This window comes from Psammomys obesus, unplaced genomic scaffold (genome assembly GCF_907164565.1).
Source record: "Psammomys obesus unplaced genomic scaffold, mPsaObe1.curated_primary_1811, whole genome shotgun sequence".
In the NCBI taxonomy this organism is placed as follows: domain Eukaryota; kingdom Metazoa; phylum Chordata; class Mammalia; order Rodentia; family Muridae; genus Psammomys; species Psammomys obesus.
In genome coordinates this window covers 32,783,384-32,805,245 of record NW_026596069.1, presented here as the reverse complement: position 1 = coordinate 32,805,245, position 21,862 = coordinate 32,783,384, and the positions used below count along the sequence as shown (strand labels likewise).

Here is a 21,862-nt window from a genome sequence, read left to right as displayed (position 1 = left end):
TATATATATATATATATATATATATATATATATATATATATATATATCAAAGATGAAGAAAGGCTGGTTCTTCAATATAAAATGAAATAAGCCAGATGGAGAAAACAAGATATTCAACGACAAAAACAAATTTCAACAACACCTACACACAAATCCAGCGTTACAGAAGATACTAGAAGGAAAAATACAACCCAAGAAAACTAACTACTTTCAAGAAAACACAGGAAATAAATAACTTCACTACAGTGAAACAAAAAGTAGCCAAACACACAAACACACTACCATAGCCAACATCAATATCAAAGGATCTAACACCCACTGGTCATTAATCTCCCTTAACATCAATGGACACAATCCTCCAATAAAAAGACACAGACTAACAGAATGGATGCATAAACAAGACTCAACAATCTGTTGCATACAAGAAACACACCTAAGTCACAAAGATAGACATTACCTGAGAGTAAAGGGCTAGAAGACGGTTTTCCAAGCAAATGGACCCAAGAAGCAAGCAGGAGGAGTAGTCATTCTAATATCTAATAAAATAGACTTTCAACCAAAATTAATCAAAGACATAGAGAAGGACACTTCATACTCATCAAGAGAAAAATCCACCAGGAAGATATCACAATCCTGAACATCTACGCCCCAAATGCAAGGGCACCCACATTTGTAAAAGAAACTTTAATAAAACTTAAACCACACATAGACCCACACACATTAATAGTGGGAGACTTCAACACCCCACTCTCAACAAAAGACAGGTCAACAAAACAGAAACTGAACAAAGAAACAAAACTCTGACAGAGGTCATGAATCAAATCTACCTCAAGAACATCTATAGAACCTTTCACCAAAACACAAAAGAATTTACCTTCTTCTCAGCACCTCATGGAACCTTCTCCAAAATAGACCATAGAGTTGGTCACAAAGCAAGACTCAAAAGATACAAGAAGATTGAAATAATCCTTTGTATCCTATCTGATCACCATGGACTAAAGCTGGACCTCAATGACAAAAATAGCAAAAGGCCTACACACACATGGAAAGTGAACAACTTGCTACTAAATGACAGCTGGGTCAGAGAAGAAATAAAGAAAGAAATTAGACTTCCTAGAATTCAATGAAAATGAAGGCACAATATACTCAAACTTATGAGATACAATGAAAGCAGTGCTAAGAGGAAAGTTCATAGCACTAAGTGCCTTCAAGAAAAAATTCTAAACATCTCATGCAAGCAACTTAATGGCTCACTTAAAAGCCCTAGGAAAAAAAAAAAAAAAAAGAAGCAGACACACCAAAGCAGAGTAGACGGCTGGAAATAATCAAACTTAGGGCTGAAATCAATGAATTAGAAACAAATAAAACAATTCAAAGAATCAATGAAACCAAGAGCTGGTTCTTTGAGTAAATCAACAAGATAGACAAACCCTTAGCCAAATTAACTAAAAGGCAGAGAGACACCATCCAATCAACAAAATCAAAAACGAAAAGGGGGATATAACCACAGACACTGAAGAAATCCAAACAATAATTAGTATTTACTTTAAAAGCCTATATGCCAAAAAATTTGAAAATCTAAATGAAATGGACAATTTTCTTGACCGATTCCACATGCCAAAGCTGAATCGAAACCAGGTAAATAGTCCTATATCCCCTAAGGAAATAGAAGCTGTCATCAAGAGTCTATCATGCAAAAAAAGCCCAGGGCCAGATGGTTTCAGCGCAGAATTCTACCAGACCTTTAAAGAAGAGCTAACACCAATACTTTTCAAACTATTTCACAAAATAGAAATAGAAGGAACACTACCAAACTCATTCTATGAAGCCACAGTCACCTTGGTACCTAAACCAAACAAAGACCCAACAAAGAAAGAGAATTTCAGGCCAATCTCCCTTATGAACATTGATGCAAAAATACTCAACAAAATACTTGCAAACCGAATCCAAGAGCATATCAAAGATATCATCCACTACGACCAAGTAGGCTTCATCCCAGGCATGCAGGGGTGGTTCAATATACGGAAATCCATCAATGTGATCCACCACATAAACAAACTGAAGGAGAAAAACCACATGGTCATCTCCTTAGATGCTGAAAAAGCATTTGACAAAATCCAACACCCATTCATGTTTAAAGTCTTGGAGAGATCAGGGATACAAGGCACATACCTGAACATAGTAAAGGCAATATACAGCAAGCCTATACCCAGTATCAAACTCAATGGAGAGAAATTTAAATCAATCCCACTGAAATCAGGGATAGGGCAAGGTTGCCCACTCTCTCCATATCTCTTCAAAGTTGTTCTTGAAGTCCTTGCTAGAGCAATAAGACAATTGAAGGAGATCAAGGGAATACAAATTGAAAAGGAAGAAGTCAAAGTATCACTATTTTCAGGTGATATGATAGTATACCTGAGTGACCCCAAAAATTCTACCAGGGAACTCCTACAGCTGATTAACACCTTCAGCAAAGTGGCTCGATACAAAATTAACTCAAAAAAATTAGTAGCACTCCTGTATACAAAAGACAAAAGGGCTGAGAAAGAAATTAGGGAAACAGCACCCTTCACAATAGCCACAAAGGACATAAAGTACCTTGGTGTGAACCTAATCAAGCAAGTCAAAGACTTGTATGAAAAAAATTTCAAGTCTCTGAAGAAAGAATTAGAAGATATCAGAAGATGGAAAGATCTCCCATGCTCATATCTTAGCAGGATTAATATAGTAAAAGTGGCCATCTTACCAAAAGCAATCTACAGATTCAATGCAATTCCCAACAAATTACTGACACAATTCTTTACAGACCTTGAAAGAAAAATTCTCACCTTCATATGGAACAACAAGAAACCCAGAATTGCTAAATCAATTCTCTATAGTAAAAGATCTTCAGGAGGTATCTCCATCCCTGATGACAAGCTGTACTACAGAGCAACAGTTATAAAAACTGCATGGTACTGGCATAGAAACAGACTAGTGGATCAATGGAATCGAATAGAAGACCCTGACATAAATCCACACACTTATGGACACCAGTTTTTTAACAAAGATGCCAAAACCATTCGATGGAAAAAAAAAGACAGCATCTTCAACAAATGGTGTTGGTCTAACTGGATGTCTACATGTAGAAAAATGCTAATAGATTCATACTTATCACCCTGCACAAAACTAAAGTCCAAGTGGATCAAATATCTCAACATAAAACCAGACACACTAAGAAAAAGTGGGGAATAGCCTTGAACTCATTGACACAGGAGACAACTTCCTGAATAGAACAACAGCACAGGCTCTAAGAGCAACAATCAATAAATGGGACCTCATGAAACTAAAAAGCTTCTGTAAAGCAAAGGACACTGTCATCAGAACAAAATGACTGCCTACAGATTGGGAAAGGATCTTCACCAACCCTATATCTGACAGAGGACTAATATCCAGTATATATATAAAGAACTCAAGAAGTTAAAGAGCAACAAATCAAGTAATCCAATTAAAAAATGGGGTACAGAGTTAAACAGAGAATTCTCAATAGAGGGAATATCGAATGGCAGAGAAACACTTAAAGAAATGTTCAACATCCTTAGTCATAAGGGAAATGCAAATCAAAATGACCCTAAGATTTCAACTGACACCCATCAGAATGGCTAAGATCAAAAACTCAAGTGACAACACATGCTGGAGAGGTTGTGGAGAAAGGGGAACCCTCCGCCACTGCTGGTGGGAATGTAAATTTGTACAACCACTCTGGAAATCAATCTGGCACTTTCTCAGACAACTAGGAATAGCGCTTCCTCAAGATCCAGCCATACCACTCCTAGGCATATATCCAAAAGTTGCTCAAGTACACAAAAAGGACATTTGCTCAACCATGTTTGTGGCAGCCTTATTTGTAATAGCCAGAAGCTGGAAACAACCCAGATGTCCATCAACGGAGGAATGGATGCAGAAATTGTGGTACATCTATACAATAGAATATTACTCAGCAATAAAAAAGAAGGAAATCATGAAATTTGCAGGTAAATGGTGGGATCTGGAAAAGATCAGCCTGAGTGAGCTATCCCAGAAGAATAAAGACATACATGGTATATACTCACTCATATGGACATATAATATAGGATGGACCTACTAAAATCATTACATCTAAAGAAACTAATCAAGAGGGAGGACTCTTGCTAAAATGCTCAATTCCAATCCAGAAAGACAAAGAGGATGGACATTAGAAGAAGGAGAAATGAGGGAATAAGTCAGGAGCCTGACACAGAGGACCTCTGAAAGGCTCTGCCCTGCAGACTATCAATGCAGATGCTGAGACTTATGGGCAACCTTTGGGCAGACTGCAGAGAATCTTAGGAAAGAATTGGGAAACAATTAGATCTGGAGAGGACAGGCACTCCACAAGGAGAGTAACAGAACCAAAAAATCTGAGCACAGGGGTCTTTCCTGAGACTGATACTCCAACCAAGGACTATGCATGGAGATAACCTAAGACCCCTGCACAGATGTAGCCCATGGCAGTTCAGTATCCAAGTGGGTTCCATTATAATAGGAACAGGGACTGTCTCTGACATGAACTGATTGGCCTGCTCTTTAATTACCTCCCCCTAAGGGGGGAGCAGCATTACCAGGCCACAGAGGAAGACAATGCAGCCACTCCTGATGAGACCTAATTGACTAGGAACAGAAGGAAGGAAAAGAAGTCCTCCCCTATCAGTGGACTTGGGGAGGGGCATGTGTGCAGAGGGGGGAGGAAGGGAGGGATTAGGACGAGAGGAGGGAGGGAACCACGGGGGGAGGGATACAAAGTGAATAAGGTGTAATTAATAAAGAATTTTAAATAATGAAATAAGCCCCTTTTCCTCTCCAAGTTGCTTTTGGTAGGTGTTTTATCATAACAATGGAAACTTAACTACGACAAAGCCCAATTTACTAAAATAACTGAAGGGATAGTAAAATGTATGTGAAATGAAAAAAGCGGAATTAAACGATTAAGTGGGGATAGGGCTGGGAAGAGGAGGGAGTATTGAGTTGTCAACCAAACTAAGGATGTATTTTTAAAAAGTCATATGAAGCCACCAGTTACTAAGATAATTTTTAAATCCAACTCAGAGCAGAAAGTGGAACAAAGAAGAACGAGTTTGAATGGAATTACTTCATGTAGGTGGAGAATGCTGCCCCCAGAAGATGTGTGTTATTAAAATGAAACTCAAAGTGCAAGGCATGGGGTACCTCCTGAAGTTATTAGTCAGGGAGTCCCCCAATGTCTCCAAAGCAACACAGGGTGTTGGCAGTGCCTGTAGTCACCACCATAGCTACCAAGAAAGATCTGATGGTTACAGGCACCTAACACTTGGACTGCAGGACACAGGCACGTCAACTTGTCTACAAGTCTCTAAATTAATTCTAGTTTCTTAATCTGAAAAAAAAAAAATTCACTATGTGCTCTGAATCTAGGCTTGGGGATTTTATTTCCATAGTCTTCTTGGACTCATCTTATGTCTGGCTACCATTGTTGTTGTTGCTTTATATGGATCTGTTTTCCAGGCCCAGATTGTAGCCATTTGCAAAGAATATGCATACCTCAAAACCCTCTGTATCAATGGTATTTGGTAGTATGTATGTAAAGAAAACTGAGTTATTTGCATAAAATTTGATCAGTTAAAGGGTTGTTATTAAGATTTTTTACTGATCATTTATTTAAGCTCATTAGTATACTATTACTGACATGTAAAACAGTCCACATGTAAACAACTCAGTACATTCAGGTACCAATATACACCCACTGGGAGTATGGTAATGCTCAGTGCTAAATGGTACCATACAGCATGCCTCCCTCCCAAATCCCAGGGATCACTGGAGAAGAGGAGTAGGTAGAGAGACTGTAAAAATCCCAGGGATCACTGGAGAAGAGGAGTAGGTAGAGAGACTGTAAAAATCCCAGGGATCACTGGAGAAGAAGAGTGGGTAGAGAGACTGTAAAACCAGAAGCTGTGGATAATTACACCAAAGCAGTGGTTTTTACACAACAGAACAGTCACATATTAACACAGAGTAGTGCACAAGACCTGTGTAAGTTCAGGCCAGACAAATTCCATGGAGAGGGAAGGTGGACTTGAAATCCCAATCTGAGCTGAGGGGCTAGTGGCAGTTGATACTACTGGGAGAAGAAGAGTGATCCTTCAGAAAAAAAGAAAAAAAAAGAGTGTGATCCTAGTAGGTCCTAGTAGCTGCCAATGAATGGCTGCACACTCAGGAATATGAGCAATACAAGCTGTACCTGATGAGGGCACACAGATGGGCAAGTAGTGACAGGAACTAGATTTAGTTTCACTTTGCACATATTATGTAAAACCTCGGAACAATTCTTGGTTTCATCTATGTGGAATGGGACAATTTGATTCTTTAACACGCATGATAACATGAACACTTTTTAACATAAGCATGTAGATATGATTTCAGCATTTGCTTCCTCACTTATACTCCATACAACTATGGATAAGTGTTTATCAAGTTAATTCTGAACTTTTACACAATTAGTGTTATAATTTACGATAAAAAACTTAACAGTCATCAGAAAGAAAGCAGAGAGTGATGCCTTCCTACCCTGTACCATTTCTAGCAGATGTTTAAAAGGAACATGCATCAAGATCTTCCAAATTCCCTGAAAGCTTTAACCAGCTACAAAACTAGGAATAGACTGCTGCGGACACCTGTGACCTTGTTTTCATTCCTTTCCCAGTGACATTCTGTAGAGATTAGGAGGGCAAAGTCCAGGTTACACTCTTTTGTTTTGTTACATGACAAAAAAGGTGGCAGAAGAGAAATGCAGATTTGGATGACTCAAACAGTTATAGTTTTAGTAGTTATAACCAACACAAAAACAGAAAATCAATTCCTATCTTGTAAACTTCCCTTCATCCACTTGGACGACATGCTATCAAGCCTAACATGTGGTCTAACTCTGTCTGCAGGGTGACACTGACTACAGACCACAGCTCCTGAGGGAAGGCACCACCACCAGGGTGAAGCACCTTAGCAGTTCGAGAGATGGCAAGGATAACCACACTGCACAGCTGCCAAGCTTCACGGAAGACAGGGAGGTCTCTGCTCCCCCACGGTCTGACAGAAGGGTGTCCTCCCCACTCTATTATAAGGCTATCTGCAGCCCTGATGAAATGAACACATGATTCATATTCATGACTCTTGTCTATAATTACCTTTCACAGACCATTTTCCTTTAGACAGCTAGAATATTGACATGAATCATAAAGGACAGGAGACTATTTCTAAAAATCAGAAGAATATTCCAGAAAGCAAATTTATTTTAAAAGGAAAGGAGAGAGAGAGAGGACCTTCCAAAACATTGGATGTTTTTTTCCCTCAATTTACACAGAAAAGAGCTTAAAACAGAGCTGTGAAGATGGGCCCAACACCTGATATGTGATGAACAGGTTATGTATCACCTACCACTTGTAGTACTTAATCCTTTAAAAGGTTATAACTTTTATCTTTCAACCTTACCCCTGAGATCTGTGTTTGTTTTAAAAATCCATCTCTGCAGAGCTTTTACATGGTATCAAAATTTTACTTTTCATATTTTTGGTATACAAACACTTCTATTTAGTCTGTTTTCCAATCACGTAAGCAGGACTTTGATGCACTCCTCTTGAGAATTTGCCACTCACTTCCCTACTAACCCTCTGTCAAACTTCTGTTTCAGTAGAATATTTTCTATGTTCAGAAAATCAACAGACAGAGCTGGACTTCAAGATATGCCCATAATCACAGCATATGGGAAGCTGAAGCAGGAAAACCACAAGTTTAAGTCCAGCCTGGGCTATGTGCTGAGAATATTATCAAACAGATTATCAACAAATATTACACTGAAATAAACTTCAAAACTTACAGAAATAAATGAATAATGAAAATGTGGTTTGTTTACACAAAGGAGTAATATTCAGATATTAATAAAAATAAAATTACAAAATCTGTAGGTAAATGGATAGCTGGAAACAATCCTATTGAGGTGACACAACCCAGAAAGACAAATATCACAAAGTTTCTCTCATCTGTGAATATTATCTTTGTATCATGTATATATGTGTTTTACTTGGAATACCCATAGCTATCTATTCATCTATCAAGCCGAATCAGAAATGCAAAGACTCACACCTGGCCAGTGCAGCGATTGAGAGACTGTGGAATGACAGGCCCTAAGGGACACTTCAGAAGGGAGGTTGTGGAGGGAGTGTGAGAGCCTGGGCAGTGGGTGGCGACAAAGTGCGTGTTCAGGGCGGCTGCACAGACACACCCACAGTCACAGTGACAACACATGGAGAGCTGTGCAGAGCCAGGGCCTCCCGAGTCCCAGCATGAGGGGGCGAGCGTAACCCTACCGTGACTGCGGGGCACCTGGCGGCTGTCAGCTCCTAGGAAGGGCCAATGTCCTAAGGAGGGTCAGTACAGGCCTTGGAAAGCTAACCTTCCTCTAGTGGAGGACCACATGTCCAGGAAGATTTTGGCCAGGGTGTTTTTTAAAAGACATAAAGTCAGACTGATAGGGAAGGAGTGTGGATCTGGAAAAGGTTGGGGTGGGGCTGACTATGATCAAACAACATTGTATAGAATTTAAAGCTCTCAAAGCACTAATTGAAGAAAGAAAAAAACAAAACTGAAGAAAGTTATAAAAATGGCTATTTTCTAGTTGTTATATGAAAAATAAAAAACATAACAGAAAAAATCATCATGCTTCAACTACATAGAAATTCTGTGACATCATCATCATGTGTGCTTCTCATGTACCCATGTGGAGCAGGGAATGAGATGACAGGGTTTGCATTTTAGCCAGACCTTTGACGACGACTTAATGCTTGCATAATTAGCTTTCTGATTTCCTCTTCTGTTCCTTCTTACAGCCCTCTCCTGCCTTTTCTCCCTCTGCTTTTCATTCATGACTCCTTCCTTCCACCAACTGGTTTTTGGCTGAGACCAGAATTTCAATAAAAACTAAAAACTGCATTAGTCAGGAAGGAAGCTAACAAGCTTCCTTTCCTCAAATGTCATTGGAGACTTCCTGAATAAAGAAGAAACACTTTAATTAAAAATTTTAATAAGAGGGTGCTGGTATAGGCAACAAAAACAAATTTCACGTTTGTTATGATGACAGCCAACCTGAAGAGTGGGATGAGGTCTGGGTAAGACACCTGCACGCCTGTGGACAAGGGCGTACCCAGCACAGGCTGTTCCGGGCACTCGCACACAGGGACTGCTACCATCTCCTTCAAAATCATTTCATGACTCAACAGATTCAACACATTTCATTAACCTGACATTTCTTGTAAATATATTTTCCTCAAGTTTTGTTAAATTCAAGTTACTCCATTATCTCTTAGCAGTGAAAAGGTTAAATGTCTTTCTCTCCCTTCTTGCACACGTGCACACAGCCCCCATATACATACACACACGCATGTCTACGTTATATGGGTATAACTTAAATACATGATTACTTTTATTTAGTACTATATAACTATCATTTATATATTTCATTAACACATGTCCAAATTTCACATTTTGCTTGCAGAACAGTACATATACAGCTCATATAGTGTGTTCTGAGGCTTAGTCTTTACTGATTTAATTGTTTTTTATATGTAAAATTACATAAGACCCCTCCTAAGAAACAACATTTAAACTACTGAGTCATGTTTATTAAATGAGTATTCTGAGGGCAAATGGAATAAGGTTTGATTGATTTATTTATAGTTTTATAACATCTTACAGGCATGACAGTTTTATATCAAGTTTCAACTGTGATCAACAACTGATTTTGTATTATCTGGAGAAAAGAGAACATTCATACTAATTTAAATAAAACATATTAACTTAGATAAAATCTGTTAAAAACTAGCTTCTCTTATTTTTCAAGGATTCTTAAAATAGTGTAGCACTGAAATCAGCTCAATGCTTGTCAAGATCCACTGATCTTTACAGCGAGCGTCTGGATGGTACCATAGTGCAGATGTTGAAATACACTTCCACAGTGAGCCTACTTAAAGTTTCATTTGGCTAATAACAGTTCTCCGTTGAGGAGATTATTTTCTGTCATTTCCAACTTATTTCTGCCCAAATAAAATCTGTTTGCCTTTTTGTAGGGCATGGTAATGGCTGCTGACAGAATAAAGCCCTCCACATCTACATTACAGACTCTACTTATAGCAAAATTACTGCAATTTTCACTTCAAGATCAACCATTAATATGAAGCATTGCATTAAAAAATTAAGAATAATTCCATAAACTAAAATGTCATATTTCTGTCTTTGGAAATAGAAAATATTTCTAAATATTCTTAAATGTAATACGTAATTGGTTAACTGCATGCTCTTTTGTGAGATGTTTCAGGAGACCAGTCACACATAAGTGCTAGTTAAATATAAAGAACTAAAGGTCTAAAAGTGTTCTTAGAGAGTAGGAAGATGCTGTAAAAATAAATAAATAAATAAATAAATAAATAAATAAATAAATAAATAAAGATGTTCTCTAGCTTTATGTGACAAACCAGCATTTTGTTTTAAGTCCTGGAGTGGTGTGACAGCCAAATTCTACTCACACTGACTGACTTTGCCTCCATACTTAGTCTGGATAATATGAGTTGGTTGCATCAATAACACATGAGTCACTGTATAAAGCAAAAATTGAAGAATAGAAACCTAGCATTCAAAACTAAATACTATTAAAATTTTCATGTAATTTTAAAAATAAGTATTAGATTAACACATACTCTAGCCATTTTTTTTTTTCATTTAGCAATAGATGTTAAATAGCTTCTAAATCTCCAATTCTCTGAATTTCTTCTTCTCACTTTTTCCCCCAAAGGCTATACAGCTTATTGTTGTAAACAGGAGTGGATAGCTCTTATGCTTTCCTCTCTCTCTCTCTCTCTCTCTGTGTGTGTGTATGTGTGTATGTGTACTCTATAGCTTTCTGTACTTTCCCCTATGTGATGCATATTTCAATAATGGCATATATCTAAGGGTATCTATATATTCTTTATTCATTTTATTGAATAAATCTTAAGTCAGTTTGGCTGCTATAGCACATTCTAAAACCTGGGTGGCTTAAATGACAGACCTTCTTCACAGACCTGAAGGCAAGGATATCCAGGGTGAAGTTGCTAGCGGATGTACTGGCTGATGAGGTCTTTGTTCCTGATTTCTAGATGGGCATCTTCTAATTGCACATGTACATAGCAGACAGCAGACACAGAGTTCCCCTTCTCCTTTTTCACGAAGCAGTTAACCCTACCATGAAGCCTCTCCAGTTATCAGCCAAAAGCCCCACATTCAAATACTATTACACTAGGATTAAGACTTCAATTTTGAGGAACACACATTCAATGCACAACTCTGTAAGTTCATAATTAGTCTATGCAGATTTAGTATTCTCAAGCCTAGAGAAAAGGATGCTATTTGCATAAACATGAACATTCATATATACATTCTGTCAAAATGCATAATTTGTAACAGACATTTTCTGAGCGTTGACTCCCTTGTAGTCACCCACACGGCTTTCTGACCACTCACGTACTTCGAGAGGAGCTTCCTGCACTATTTAAAAAGTTCAGCCTGCGCTTTACTTTATGGTTTGTTTTTCAGGATACCTTTCTCTCTCTTTGACAAAAAGCTCAACACCAAACCAGTGGTCAAAAAGTTCTATTTACTGTGGAGCCAAAATGAGACATATGGACCCCTAATCACTGTTGCGATAACTACAACTATAGAAAAAAATGGTTAAAAAGTCTCAGTGCTCTCAAGAAGATGTTTATAAGACATATGTGTAACAAACAATGGAAATTAATTCCTCCTTTAAATTGTGCACTTCTGAACTTCAAAATTAATTTGCCTTATCAAATATCATAGGCATGTTTCTAAAATCATGTTTTCATTTTGATACATAGCATATAGAAATAGTTCTTCCCTTCAAACATGTAAATGTGTCAGTGTTTTTAGATAAAGCATAAATCAAAATCCTCAGATAAACCTCAAAAGATTATTAAAATTGTTTGTCAAAGTAATATATTCTGACAGTGTTCACAGTTGCTATTACTTACCTAAAACTATCAAAGACGCTTTCATTTATTTTTTTTTAAAAAGCAAAACTATCATTCAATTATTTTGTGCCTTCAACATATACAGCACAATTCTAACAATTACCAACTGAAAAAAAGTATTTCCATTGAAAACCAAAATGGCAAGAAATTTTATTAAGTTAAAAAAATATAATGCGTCATAGTGAACTGAGCATACTTCAGACTTAGTAAGAAATTACAGTACTTTCAGATTCATATTATTTCTAATTTTAAAAAAGATGTCAAAAGATGCCAAAACCATACAATGGAAAAAAGACAGCATCTTCAAAAAATGGTGCTGGTCTAACTGGATGTCTACATGTAGAAAAATGCAAATAGATCCATACTTATCACCCTGCACAAAAACTAAAATCCAAGTGGATCAAAGACCTCAATATAAAAACAGACACACTAAACCTGTTAGAAGGAAAACTGGGGAAGAGCCTTGAACTCATTGGCACAGGAAACAACTTCCTGAACAGAACAGCACAGGCTCTAAGATCAGCAATCAATAAATGGGACCTCATAAAACTGAAAAGCTTCTGTAAAGCAAAGGACACTATCATCAGAACAAAAGGACTGCCTACAGATTGGGAAAGGATTTCACCAACCCTATATCTGACTGAGGGCTGATATCCAGAATATATAAAGAACTCAAGAAGTTAAACAGCAAAAATAGCAAGTAACCCAATTAAAAAATGGGGTACAGAGCTAAACAGAGAATTCTCAATACAGGAATATCAAATGGCAGAGAAACACTTATAGAAATGCTCACCATCCTTAGTTATCAGGGAAATACAAATCAAAACAACCCTGAGATTTCACCTTACACCCATCCTCAAGACTCAGATATACCACTTCTAGGCATATATCCAAAAGATGCTCAAGTATACAACAAGGACATTTGCTCAACCATGTTCATAGCAGCTTTATCTGTAACAGCCAGAACCTGAAAACAACCCAGATGTCCCTCAGTTGAAGAATGGATACAGAAATTGTGGTACATTTACACAATGGAATACTACTCAGCAATTAAAAACAAGGAAATCATGAAATTTGCAAGCAAATGGTGGCATCTAGAAAAGATCATCCTGAGTGAAGTATCACAGAAACAGAAAGACACACAGGGTATATACTCACTCATAAGTGGATATTAGACATATAATATAGGATAATCATACTAAAATCTGTACACCTAAGGAAGTTAAACAAGAAGGAGGACCCTTGGTGGGATTCTCAGTCTTCATTCAGAAGGGCAAGCGAAATGGACATCGGAAGAGGGAGAGGATGGGGAGCAGGACAGGAGCCTATCATGGAGGGCCTCTGAAAGACTACCCAGCAGGGTAGCAAAGCATATGCTGAGATTCATGGTCAAACTTGGGCAGAATGCAGGGAGTCTTTTGAAGGAAGGGGGAGACAGAAGGACCTGGGGGGAGTGGGAGCTCCACAGGGGGAGCAGTAGAACCAAAAAGTCTGGGCACAGGGGTCTTTTCTGGGACTGATGCTCCAAGCAAGGACCATGCATGGAGATAACTTAGAACCCCTACACAGAGGTAACCCATGGCAGCTCAGTGTCCATGAGGCTTCTTTGGTAATAGGAAATAGGGACTGTCTCTGACATGAACTCATGGGCTGGCTCTTTGGTGAATTCCACCTGGGGCGGGGGGGGGGGGGGGCGGATAGGAAGCGACCTTGCCAGGCCACAGAGGAGGACAGAGAAGCCAGTCCTGATGAGACCTGATGGACTGTGGTTGGATGGAAGGGGAGGAGGACCTCCCCTGTCATTGGACTAGGGAAGGGGCATGGGAGGGGAGGAGAGAGGAAGGGTGGGATTAGGAGAGGATGGGAAAAGGGGCTGCAGCTGGGATGCATGGTGAATAAACTGTAATTAAAAAAAAATAAAAGAAAAAAGATGTCAAAACTTCAAATGTATGAGTAATTGTCATGTGTCTTAAAACATCAACTCCTCCCTCAAGCCAACAGTTACTGTTTAGTTCTCTGGCCTGATGTGTATTTAGAAAGGAACTGAGCAGTGGTTATCATTCTGTACAACAGACATGCGAAGAGGGTAGCACCAGGGGAAACAGGTCCTGCCAGAGCAAAGGAAACAATCACTCTGTAGGGAAAACATACATTATAGAACCCCAGAGGGGGCAGAAGCATTCCAGACTGGCAGGGTAGAAAGTCACCATGGGGAACTGCCCATCCCTCCTCTCCATTTCCCTTCCTCTTTCCATCCTCTACCCAAAGAGACATAGCACTAAAAAGCCTAGGAACAGTTCCTCTCAGGCTTTATAAAGGTACACTTTTTAACAGACATGACTGAAATTACATGTCATAAGTTGTTTTCATTAAGAATTCCAATAGATAATTCTTTTCTGTTTTTTGCATTATAACACATAAAAATGCATCTATTTAAGGTATATGACATTTGTTCACCCTGTGAAGTGAGAAGCACTATCAAGTAATTACTGTATCTACCCAACCCCACAAAGCTACCTGTTTGGAGAATGTGAGCATCAGGAGACTACTTTCTGCATATTTCCAGTGCAGAACCCAGTGTACTCCCGTTTAAGGAAGGATGGGACTATTAAGCACAACTACAGTTTTTACAAGAAAAAGTGGTCCTTTCCTGTTCATTACAATGCTCACAAAGAGGAAACCAGTATCATTATTATTTCATATTTTTTCAAGCTATTTACAGGAGATATGAGAGTCTTTTTAAGCAATGCCAAACTAGTTAGTTATACACCAAAAATAATAAAGAAAAATCTCCATCAAAATCTTATACCATACATAAACTTAGTATGTAACACAACAATATGTAAAAATAGATCATAAAATCCCTGAAAGAAAATATAGAAATAATAATCTGTGACCTTTGCCTTGATGAGCTAGACTTTATAATAAATAAAAATATTGTTTTTTGAATGATACTATAAGTAAAACATAATCATCCAGAAAGGAAGACAAATGGACCAAAAGAATAGAACAAAGCCTAGAAATAAATCCACATACATACTGTCGAGTGATTTCAGCAAAAGCACAGGAATACTCAGTGGGAGTACTTTCACAATAGTATTAGGAAAGTGGCTATCCAAGTGCAGAAGAGCCAGACTAGGAATGAGAAGATGGCTCAGCTGGTAAAAGCATTTGCCACAAATGCCTGGAGACCAAGTACTACCCCACGATCCTATGTCCCACGACGAAAGGAGAGAACCAACTCCTGAAAGAAAGCTGTTCTCTGACTTCCACACATGACAATCACGGGCACACATTACACAACACACACACAAACACACACACACACCGATTGGGTTGAAGATTTAACTGTAAAAGTACTAGAAGCACATGGAGGGTGATGGAGGGCAATCACAACAGAGTCATCATTAATTCCATGGATATAACAGAAAATATAGGCAACAAAAGCCACACTAAATAGACAGTGCTAGACTAAACAAAAGAAAACAGTGAAGGATGCAATCAGCAGAAGAAAAAGGCAATGTACTGAAGGGGAGAATGTATTTATAAATGAGTTTATCATCAACCTATGCATGGACAACCTACCACTAAGCAGCAAAAACTAATAATCCAATTGAAATTGCTTGATAGGCATTTCTCCAATGAATAAATCAAAGTCTAATAGGTATATGAAAGTCTTATAAATAACTCCATTGTAAATGAAAAAATGTATCTGTGTTCTCATGACAATTATGCCTACTTCCACTATAAGTTTATTAGGTCACATTATAATTGAGTGTGCCTTCATGTAGACCATAAGGCCATTAAGAAAGAAATAAGGAGAAGAAAAAATGGGTCAGTGGTTAAGAGCATTAACTGCTCTTCTAAAGGTCCTGAGTTCAATTCCCAGCACCCACATTGTGGCTCAGAATCATCTATAACTGTAGTTCCATGATGCCCTCTTCTGGTGTACAAACATACATGCAGAAAAAACACCCATGTAAATAAAATAAATATATATTGAAAGAGAGAAAGGAAGGAAGGAAAGAGAGAGAAAGAAAGAAAGAAAGAAAGAGAAAGAAAGAAAGAAAAAAAGAAAGGCAGACATATAGGGAAAGAAGCAATAACATTCTATGTGCTCTTAGCAGCTGCTATGGTTGGACTATGTTCTCTAAAAGTTCCTGTTGGAAAATCATAACATTCCCATGTAAATGGCATGTGAAGTGAGGTATCTGGCAATATTCATGATTAGAAGGGGTAGTGATATGGGGACCATGGTGGAATCAAGTCCATTTAGAAGGGAAATTTGGGAAGGCACACTTGTTCTGTCGCAACACATGATGTCCTATGCCATGTGATGATACAGTATGAAAGTCCTCCAGACTCCCAGTCTCCACAACTGTTCCCAGAACTGTGAGTAAAAGTGAACTTCTTTTCTTTATCAGATATGTTGTTATAATAACCAAACTACAGAAAAAAAAAAGCACCTAAAATAGTACATACTTTACAGTGGACACTTTAAAAATAAGATTAAAATAAACATAAATCTTAATAAAGAGATAACATGAATGTGGATGAGTGAGCCTTAAGTGTATAAGACCTCATATGTTTGAAAAGTTTCCAGCTACTACACTCAATCTCTTTCTTAATCTGGTTACAAAGAAAGGCTAACCTTCACTTCATATTATAATTAAATTCAGGATAATATTTTCATTGCATTGATCACTTAGCAGAGAGAAATCAAAGGAGAAAATCAAAGTCCTGATGTCACCCATGGTAAAGAAAGTGACAATTATAAAACAAAGGTAAAACTTGTGGGCTTTGGCAAAGGCACTCTCCTATCCACCTAATTCTAGCTCAAACTTTGAGAAATAAGTGTACTAAATAACACTGCTTTTATGATGCTGATCTAGTGCATGTAACACTCAGATTTGAAACTCAGTCCTTGCAGGAGCAAGGTCATTTCCTGTGCCCCACGGGTTGTTCAGGAGATGCCCACTACTATTCAGAGAGGTTAGATGGAGTAATATAAGTGATTACTCACAAACATAACTGCCATTATAAAATGCTGTAGAGCAATTCCCAAAGTCAATGACTAACACGTGTATAATTATAAATACACAAATATTTAAAATTTTGCTTCATTCATCCTCAGGTATACAGTTGAGTCTGAGACCAGCACAGGATAAGTAAATCATTTTAAAAATTCATTTTATATTCGTGTGACAAGCTAAATGTTTTCTTTAGAAATAAACCCACATTTGTCTTGTGTAAACATCACAAGAGCCTCTATGGTAGACTTGGACTTAGAATTATATGTATGAACATACAACACACAAATCTACAAGAAAACAATGCTGAGTACGAGAGAGAAAACCAGGGAGGGATGGGAGAGGCACAGAGATGGAACCATCATCTCAACTGCTAAGTTTGGACAACAGGACACAGAGTGTGAGATGCCACTAAACTGAGTCTTCAGAGTAAAAAACAAAATGCTGTAAGGTCACCAGGTGCTTTTAAGACTATCTAATGACTTTTCTGAAATGAGAAAGTATGGATGCCTTGTAAACTTTCATTTTTATTTTTGAATGGCAATAATTCTTTATTTTATATATCTCTATGAGCTCTCACAGTATGCCCTGTAGTCAAGGCATAAAATAGTCATATCATATGAAAATGTCCTTGGCCTCTGGATACTGACATCTCAAACATTTGTGTGTGTGTGTGTGTCTGTGTGTGTGCATGTGTGTGTGTGCGCGCGCGCACGCACGTGTCGCACGCTGCCTGTGTCTTCTCTTGTGTTCCACTTCATCTGTTTTGAGAGAGGGGTCTTTCACTGAACTGGGAGATTACACACTAGCCCTGAGCTCCCTATGTTCTTGCTGAGATATAAAGCATACCTCTTCTGGATTTTTGTTTGTTTGCTCAATGCTTACCCAGAAAGCGCTTTAACTGCCGAGACAGCTTCTTAGCCCTTAAATATTACTTTTAAATTTAATTGTATTTGGGAAACAGTTTAATAAACATACACTAGGAATGAGGGTAATAATTACAATTAACTTTTTTAAAAAATCATTTACATTAAGAGTATTTATATGTACGCATACAGTATTATTACTATTAACAGCATGAGAAAGCCTCTAAACCTGCCTAGCATTACAAAGCAAAAAAAAACCAGATGAAATTATTTTCTCCTATATTGGTTCTCATGCTGTATCCTCATGCCAAATCTGCTTTGTTCCATAGAATTGTCTCAGAAAAGTCCTTTAGAAAAAAAGTCCACAGCTGAACTCAGCGGCTACACAGGGAAGTAGGCAGCAATCCCGTGGTGTTTAAACAGCAGCCGCGTTGCTTCTGCTAACAGGTCTTTAAGACTCTTCTCACAGGTATGCAACAGCTGCCGCGGAGCGCTTCTTGTCACCAGAGAATTTCCTTTAACACAGTTTGATATCATTGCCTAAATTCAAAGTGACACCAAATTAAGCCTTGTTATGGCAATAATCACCATATGATAAAGTGGTTTAGGAAAACAAGCCTCAGTCTTCAGAATTAATTAAATTCTATCACCCTTGGCTGGCGAGTTCCAAGCCTTAAAGATAAAACTACAATGACTGAACTGTATTTAAAGTGTTTAGTAAGATATGATTCTCGGGGCTGTGGAAACATCTCGGAGGTTGAGAGCACCGCTGTCCTTCCACAGGACCTGGCTTCGGTTCCCGGCATCCGCATGGTGCCTCCAGGGGAGCCATCGTGCACTTCCGGCCTCCAGAGGCCGCTGGCGCATGTGTCTGTGTATACGCATGCGCATGTAAACATTAACACAAAAAATAAAAACAAAGGCTTTGTAAGTTTTAAAAACCATCATTTTGAATAGGTGAGTTAGTAAACCTTTATATTTAATTGATGTGCTACTTACATATCAAAAGAACAAGACAGTTCTTTAGTGGCTATGAATTTTTCAGCTTTAATAAAAAAAAAAACAGTAAAAAAAAACCTATAGAGTTTTAGAAAGTTAAAAAATTATAATATATATATATATATATAATATGTATACACACACACACACATATATACACAAACAGATATGGAGAAGAAGGAAGTCCTTATAGCTACTTTTAATATTGCTTTAGGTGTTTGAAATTATTAATTGAACATAATGTCTCAAGTAACTGGCTTACCAGGAACATGAAGTGTTCAAATCCTTGAAATTAAAGAGTTGATGTACTTGAAATCATGAGCCTACAGATATTTTATTAAAAGAAGTGCTACTTTCTTTCTTTTTTTTTGAGACAAAGCCTCATTAGATGACCCAGGCTGTCACTTTAAGCTTGGCTGTCATCCCTGAACTTGGAAAACTGATGCAAGAGGATCATGAGTTTGGACTATATAGTAAGACTCTCCAATAAAAAGAAAAAAAAAAAAATCACACAGTAAAGAAACTTTTTCTATTCCCGGAAAAGTACTCTGGGCAATACTTATATTTTTCAGTCATTAAATTGCAATGCAAGAAGGGAAAGTTGAATAACAGCATGCTGAATCAGCTGGTACACTGCTCTACTAACCATGCTCACCAAACCACTAGGCTACTGTGTGCAGGCTGTTCAGAGTGCTCACAGGCTCCCTCCTTCAGGGTCTCTGCAGGCGAAGCAGATGAGCTGGAACCTGAAGCCATTTTATTAGCTTAGCCACGCTACTGCAGCATCACCCAAAGGAAGTGGGAAGCTCCACAGAAACTTCCTGAAAAGCACTCCAGTGTTACTAACGCCACTCAAACAGGGTCTCCAGGGGTAGCTATCAAGCATAGAGTTTATTGCAATTAATTAAGTTGGTCACTGCCGCCGCAGTGCCATGGCTGTCTCACACCATCCAATCTATATTGGAAACTTTTGTGCATTCAACTATGCTTGCCCAAAGTCCTGCCCTTTGCCACTATGGACCTGTACTACATGACACACTGAAAGGGTATTCTCTTTTGAGGGGGTTTTTTCTTTGTTATTTGTTTCTCTTTTTTCTTGTCCCTGCTGTAACATTCAATTCCTTAAATTCGTAAGTACTTGACATATTTCTAGATGGTGGAAAACTCAGAGCTTTTACATAGGACACACGAGGGTCCTGGCTGAGGTTACCCTGTAGAGCGGTCTCCACTAGCATTAGTGTGGCACTTTCTTTTCATGATGACTGCTCAATTATTCCAACTACAATAAAGCACTCTCTTGCATTATGTCATGAACCCACAACTCAAGCCTCCACATTTTAAACAATGCTTTGCTAATCCCTCTATATTCTTCTTTTTGATGACTTTGCCAGTTACTAAAGGTGCAGATACAAGTGACAAAGTGTATTCTTTAGCCCCTTATGCAGCCAGACTAGTCAACATTCTCCTTCAAAGTCCTGTCCAAGAAGTAAAAATAAAAACAAATTGGAAATTTGTTATAGTCGTGAAATATACTGAAAGAACTAGTCAGCTTCTACATTATATATTTCATTTTTATTTTAAATATAAAATTGGTTTTATTGATTTTATTTTTCTTCTAATTATTAAATATTCTAAGAAGAAATAGAACATTTCCTCATGTGACCTGCTGGAAATCCTGTGGGCTGCATGCTGCTTATTTCTATGCAACTTTTCCTTCCAGAGGTCTCTAGAAACTTGACAGCAGCAGATTTTAGTGACGCGCGACCACAAACAGAAGTTACCTACGGGGGAAACGAACAGTTCTCAGCTGCTGGCCATGGTAAGCCACCCACTGCAAAGCAAATTATTAGCCTCTGCTGTGTTTTCTAGCTTTTATACACCAAAGAAGCGATTAGTAATATAAGTTACTAAATATTTTGTGCATGTGCAGTATATGTGTGAGCACACACATGCAAACGTGGCCGAGAGGTCAGGGTCAGGGGTCGTTCTCTATCTGTCCACCTTCATTTTTGAGACAGGGGACCCACCTGTCTTTGGCCCACCCCCACACCTGAGCACTGGGGTTACGGAAGTGCAGAAGCCACCACTCCAGCATTCACGGTGGCAGTGGCTATATCAATATATGGACTCAGGTCCTCGCTCTGGCATAGCAACATTTTACCAACCGAGTCTCCAAATACAATGCCACACTAGACATTAATGAAGAATGCATCCAACTATTTTTTAATCAGTCTTCATCTCTACTATTTTGCATTTTATATAGTTCTGATGGCTAACCACACATCTATATTCTAAATAATATAATTCATAACTTTCTGGGAAAATACAAAATAACCAATTAACCTAGAAATAAATCTAAGTAACTACAGGATGTAGTTACTGCAGGCCTGTTCTAAGTTTTATAGCAATAGTTTAGAGCTTCTGGGACAAGTGTTAAGAAGAAATAAATCTGTTTGGGTTGCTAATGCCAATGAATTCCTTTGTGAAACTCTCAAACCACAGGAATTATCCTATTCGGAGGCTGTAACTCTCTTGTAAGATGTGCTTCCCAATTAAGAACTACATCACAGGAAGGCATGTCAATAAACATTATGGCTCCATGGATAATCCAGAAGGAAGATTTAATGGCCATTACGAAGGTAGCTTATTTACACTGGATTTACAAATCTGCAAGTACAGTCCAGCAGTAAAGAAGCTGCTCACTAGCATTACAAATGCAGTAAAGGCTTTGCTTGAGCCACAGGATCAGTGTGCTCTGCTGCTGCTGAAAAGCAAGGTTAGAAATTATTCAAGAGGTATGAATGAAAATCTGTGTTTTCAGAGCTAAAGCACCGCCTTTTCCTTTCTACGAAGGCAGAGTTATAAA

The 21,862-nt window shown here is 38.2% G+C and overlaps 1 protein-coding gene across 1 annotated transcript in view; it reads right to left on the bottom strand.

Annotated features, from left to right (window-relative positions):
• Positions 1-21,862, bottom strand: part of Ssbp2 (single stranded DNA binding protein 2) — a 282,752-nt gene that overhangs the window by 91,735 nt on the left and 169,155 nt on the right. The gene's annotated exons all lie outside the window — the stretch shown is intronic.